Source organism: Heterodontus francisci, unplaced genomic scaffold (genome assembly GCF_036365525.1).
Source record: "Heterodontus francisci isolate sHetFra1 unplaced genomic scaffold, sHetFra1.hap1 HAP1_SCAFFOLD_59, whole genome shotgun sequence".
NCBI lineage: Eukaryota > Metazoa > Chordata > Chondrichthyes > Heterodontiformes > Heterodontidae > Heterodontus > Heterodontus francisci.
In genome coordinates, this window is record NW_027140758.1 from 7624415 (window position 1) to 7630414 (window position 6000).

Consider the following 6000-nt stretch of genomic DNA (forward strand, 5'->3'; position numbering starts at 1 on the left):
GTCCTCCGGCACTACTCCTGTCGACAATGACGACTTAAAGATCAACAACAACGGCTCTGCAATCTCCTCCCTGGCTTCCCAGAGAATCCTAGGATAAATCCCATCTGGCCCAGGGGACTTATCTATTTTCACTCTTTCCAAAATTGCTAACACCTCCTCCTTGTGAATCTCAATCCCATCTAGCCTAGTAGGCTGTATCTCAGTAATCTCCTCGGCAACATTTTCTTTCTCTACTGTAAATACTGACGAAAAATATTCATTTAACGCTTCGCCTATCTCCTCTGATTCCGCACACAACTTCCCACTACTATCCTTGATTGGCCCTGTTCTAAATCTTATCATTCGTTTATTCCTGATATACCTATAGAAAGCCTTAGGGTTTTCTTTGATCCTATCCGCCAATGACTTCTCGTGTCCTCTTCTTGCTCTTCTTAGCCCTCCCTTTAGATCCTTCCTGGCTAGCTTGTAACTCTCAAGCGCCCTAACTGAGCCTTCACGTCTCATCCTAACATAAGCCGCCCTCTTCCTCTTGACAAGCGCTTCAACTTCTTGAGTAAACCACGGCTCCCTTGCTCGACAACTTCCTCCCTGCCTGACAGGTACATACTTATCAAGGACACGCATTAGCTGCTCCTTGAATAAGCTCCACATTTCGTTTGTGCCCATCCCCTGCAGTTTCCTTCCCCATCCTACACATCCTAAATCTTGCCTAATCGCGTCATAATTTCCTTTCCCCCAGCTATAATTCTTGCCCTGCGGTATATACCTGTCCCTGCCCATCGCTAAGGTAAACCTAACCGAATTGTGATCACTATCGCCAAAGTGCTCACCTACATCTAAATCAAACACCTGGCCGGGTTCATTACCCAGTACCAAATCCAATGTGGCATCGCCCCTGGTTGGCCTGTCCACATACTGTGTCAGAAAACCCTCCTGCACACACTGGACAAAAACAGACCCATCTAAAGTACTCGAACTATAGTATTTCCAGTCAATATTTGGAAAGTTAAAGTCCCCCATAACCACTACCCTGTTACTCTCGCTCCTGTCGAGAATCATCTTCGCTATCCTTTCCTCTACATCTCTGGAACTATTCGGAGGTCTATAGAAAACTCCCAACAGGGTGACCTCTCCTCTCCTGTTTCTAACCTCGGCCCAGACTACCTCAGTAGACGAGTCCTCAAGCGTCCTTTCTGCCGCTGTAATACTTTCCTTGATTAACAATGCCACACCCCCCCCTCTTTTACCCTCTTCTCTGTTCTTTCTGAAACATCTAAATCCCGGAACCTGCAACATCCATTCCTACCCCTGCTCTACCCATAAATCATAAGTTAGGCCACAACTTGAGTTCTGTGTGCAGTTCTGGTCACCTGATTCCAGAAAGGATGTAATTGCACTGGAGAGGTTACAGAGGAGATTTATGAGGATGTTGCCAGGACTGGAAAAATGCAGCTATGAGGAAAGATTGGATAGACTGGGGTTGTTCTCCTTGGAATAGAAGAGGCTGAGGGGAGATTTGATTGAAATGTACAAAATTGTGAGGGGTCTGGATAGAATGGATGGGAAGGGTCTATTTCCCTTAGTAGGGAGGTCAGTGACTAGGGGGCATAGATTTAAAGTGATGTGTTGAACAATTAGAGGGGAGATGAGAAAAGGTTTTTTCACCCAGAGGGCTGTGGGAGTCTGGAACTCACTGCCTGTAAGGGTAGCTGAGGCAGAAACCCTCAACTCATTTAAAAGGAGTCTGGATGTGCACCTCAAGTACCTGAACCTGCAGGGCTACGGTCCAAATGCTGGACAATGGGATTCAGCTGGGTGGCTCGTTTTTTGGCCTGCCTATGCTGTAAACTTTCTATGTTCTATGATTCTATGCAGACACAATGAGCCCAATGGCCTCCTTCTCCACTGTAATAATTTTGTGATTTTTGACTCTCCAAAACTTGTCAACCATCTACAAGGCACAAACCAGGATGAGTGCAGCACCAACAATACTCTAGAAACTCGACACTGTTCAGGACAAAGCAGCCGCCTTGATTGTCACCCCATTCACCACCTGAAACATTCACTCCCTTCACCACTGACGCACAGTGGCAGTAGTGTGTACCATCTACCAGATGCACTGTTGCAACTCACCAAGGCTCCGCAGACAGCACCTTCCAAACCGAAGACCTCCACCACCTTGAAGGACAAGGGCTGCAGATGCATGGAAACACCACCATGTGCAAGCTCCCCTCCAAGTCACACACCATCTGATCTGCAAATATATCGCTGTTCATTCACTGATGCTGGGTCAAAATCCTGGATCTCCCTTCCTAAGAGCACTGTGGGTGTACCTACACCACATGGAGTGCAGCAATTCGAGAAGGGAGCTCACTGCCACCTTGTCAAGGACAATTAGGGTTGGGTAACAAATTCTGGACTTGCCAGTGTCGCTCACATCCCATGAAAGAATATGCCTCATTTTATACTCAATTGTCCTCTGAATGCAGCCCAACCCTCTATTTGCTCCAACTATCACTTCACAGCATTGCTGCTGTACCTTTAGAGATCTGTGCACTAGAACATCCAGATCTCTGCTCAAAATTATTTTCTTTTTTCCACCTACTTTAATGTTTTTCCCTGAAGGGTGTATGAATGTTGAGCATTCGCCCTGTCCACATGAATAACACTGCACTTACCCAAATTAAACATCATTTACCAGTCATGAACCCAATCTCCCAACACATTAAGATCAGCCTGAAACAGTCCAGTATCGTCTACAGTCTGAACACTCGCACAGATCTTCAAATCATCTGTCAATTTACAGATGGTGCCCCCTACACCTACATCCAGATCATTAATAAAAATAGTAAAGAGCAACAGTCCCAACACCGATCCCTGTGGGACACCACTGGTAACTGGTCTCCAAACAGATCCAGATCCATCTGTAACTACTTTCTGCCTACGTCCTGCCAGTCAGTTCCCAATCCAGATCAATATATTACCACTGATACCAGGGACTTTAATCTTATAGAGAAGCCTCTTGGGTGGAACCTTATCAAAATCTTTTGGATGAGATCAGCCAATTGAACACAGGCCGGGGATGAGGCCTAGGCCTGTCCTGCTTTGTGTGTGGGTCTCAGAACCACACAAGGTGAGATCAGCTCACTGAGCACAGGCCCATCCTGCTCTATATAGTGCTCAGTACCTCACCAAATGAGAATAACTAACACACCACAGGCCATGGAGACTCAGCCCATCCTTCCCTGATTGCGGTTCAGTGCCAACCAGGTCAGATTAGCTAATTCAGCACAGGCCGGAGATGGAAGCTGGATCTTTCCTGCTCTGGGGGCTCCGTACCATACCAGGTGCGATGAAGTAAAATACCACAGGCCGGGGATGGAGCCTGAGATTTCCCTGTTCTGTGTGGGGCTCTGTACAACAATGTGTGAGAAGAACTATCATCCCTCAGGCTGAGGAAGGAGCCTGGGCCCATTCTGTTCTGTGTGGCTCCTACCACACTGAGTGGGATCAGTTAACTCAACACAGGCCATGAATACAACCAGGCCCTTTCCTGCTCCGTGTGGCTCAGTATCACACCAGGTGGCATCAGCTAACACAGCACAGGCTGGGGCTGGGGCTGGAGCCTGGGCCCGCCCTGCTCTGTGGGCTCAGTAACAACCCGTAAGATGAACTTTTTTCAAAAGACTTCAGTGTATTTATCTCTGTCCAACACTCTGAGGCAGCTTTCTGTGTTTATAAAGAGTGTAATTTATTGACTGGTCTCTTGGATCAAACAGGGTAACAGACAGAGGTCTGTGTGCAAAGGGTTTGGAAGTGAGCTCTGATTCCTAACGCTTTCTGGACTGTGAGGAATAAAGAATGAATGAGAGAGAGAGAATGTGGGAGAAGGGATGATGGAAGAATTTGTCCGTGAACCTGATTAAAAGTGGCTCAAACGCAAGATAATATTAAGATATCAAGAGCAGAACAGTAACATAATCTGAGTTCCGCGATCTGGTCGGGTCCCATTCCCCTGAAGTGAGGAATGAACGGGTGGGGAAATTCCACCTGGAGTTATATTTGTCTCCAATGAAGATGAGTTCACAGTGAGGATGGAATAGCTCAGTTGGGAGAACACTAGATTGAAGAACCAGGATACAATCCCTGGTTTTATCAGTTTTAATTTGGTGTCTCCATCAGTTTAAGTAGAGAGAATCAGAGGGGAGATTTTCCACTCTTGACCCCATGGGCTGAATTTTAAACTAACGGTGCGGCTCTCGGCAGAGACACCGTGAGTGGGTGCCGTCACCACACGAGTGAAATGTGGCCGGCCGACCCCGATCACGGAGCAGCAGACCAATTAATGAAGGGGAGGCGTGGGGCCCATGTAAAGAAGGACCAGAGGTAGGGAACGAGGCACCGATGGCACCGACATCTGACACAACGGCAGGTGCTGGCACCACATTGAAAGGACTGCCAGACCTGTATTCACTGCTGCCTGGTTTGAAGGAGTGTCTTCCTGAGAGCCCTCTGCTGTCCCAGAACCCGTTCTGCTGCCGCTGCTGTCCCAGAACCCGTTCTGCTGCCTCTGCTGCCCCAGGTCCCGTTCTGCAGCCTCTGCTGTCCCAGAACCCGTTCTGCTGCCTCTGCTGCCCCAGGTCCCGTTCTGCTGTCCCAGGACCCGTTCTGCTGCCCCAAGACCCATTCTGCTGCCTCTGATGCCCCAGGACCCGTTCTGCTGCATCTGCTGTCCCAGAACCCGTTCTGCTGCCCCAGGTCCCGTTCTGCTGTCCCAGGACCCGTTCTGCTGCCCCAAGACCCATTCTGCTGCCTCTGCTGCTCCAGGACCCGTTCTGCTGCATCTGCTGCCCCAGGACCCGTTCTGCTGCCCCAAGACCCGTTCTGCTGCCTCTGATGCCCCAGGACCCGTTCTGCTGCCCCAGAACCCGGTCTGCTGCCTCTGCTGCCCCAGGACCCGTTCTGCTGCCTCTGCTGCCCCAGAACCCGTTCTGTTGCCTCAGCTGCCCCAGGGCCCGTTCTGCTGCCCCAGGACCCGTTCTGCTGCCTCTGCTGCTCCAGGACCCGTTCTGCTGCATCTGCTGCCCCAGGACCTGTTCTGCTGCCTCCGCTACCCCAGGACCTGTTCTGCTGCATCTGCTGCCCCAGGACCTGTTCTGCTGCCTCCGCTGCCCCAGGACCCATTCTGCTGCCTCTGCTGCTCCAGGACCCGTTCTGCTGCATCTGCTGCCCCAGGACCTGTTCTGCTGCCTCCGCTACCCCAGGACCTGTTCTGCTGCATCTGCTGCCCCAGGACCTGTTCTGCTGCCTCCGCTGCCCCAGGACCTGTTCTGCTGCATCTGCTGCCCCAGGACCTGTTCTGCTGCCTCTGCTGCCCAGGACCTATTCTGCTGTCCCAGGACCCGTTCTGCTGTCACTGATGCCCCAGGACCCGTTCTGCTGTCACTGATGCCCCAGGACCCGTTCTGCTGTCTCTGCTGCCTGATAGGTAAGGAGCTGAATGCGAGCCTGCAGTGACCATGGTCCAATAGTTTAGCGATGCCTTCCTGCAGGTTCGCCTCCAGGTGACAACAGATAGGTGGAAGATCCTCTTCCCCAGGGATGGGAGGTGGAGACCTGTCCACCTGACCAAGCAAAGCTGCTTTGAGATGGTAGGTGAAGTCAGCAGCCGTGGGGTCACCCCCAAGCTATGGATCCAGTACAAGAAGTGGGTCAATGACCGGATCCGGGCTGCTCAGGCGCAAACTCAAAACACTTTGGACCCTTTGGACATTGCGCATGGCAGAGTGAGAGGGAGTGTTTGGTGGAAAGGGAGTGACCACCCAGTCATGTGTATTGGGGAATGGCAGCAGGACATGCTGCCTGAGGCTTGGCTGCATCTCGGTGGGAGGTGCACGTCAGTCATTGTATAAACTCACACAGTCCCTCGGGAGGGGCCACATGCAGGAGGAATATGTGTGTCCACATCATGGACTGCTGGACTATCACCATCAGAGATAT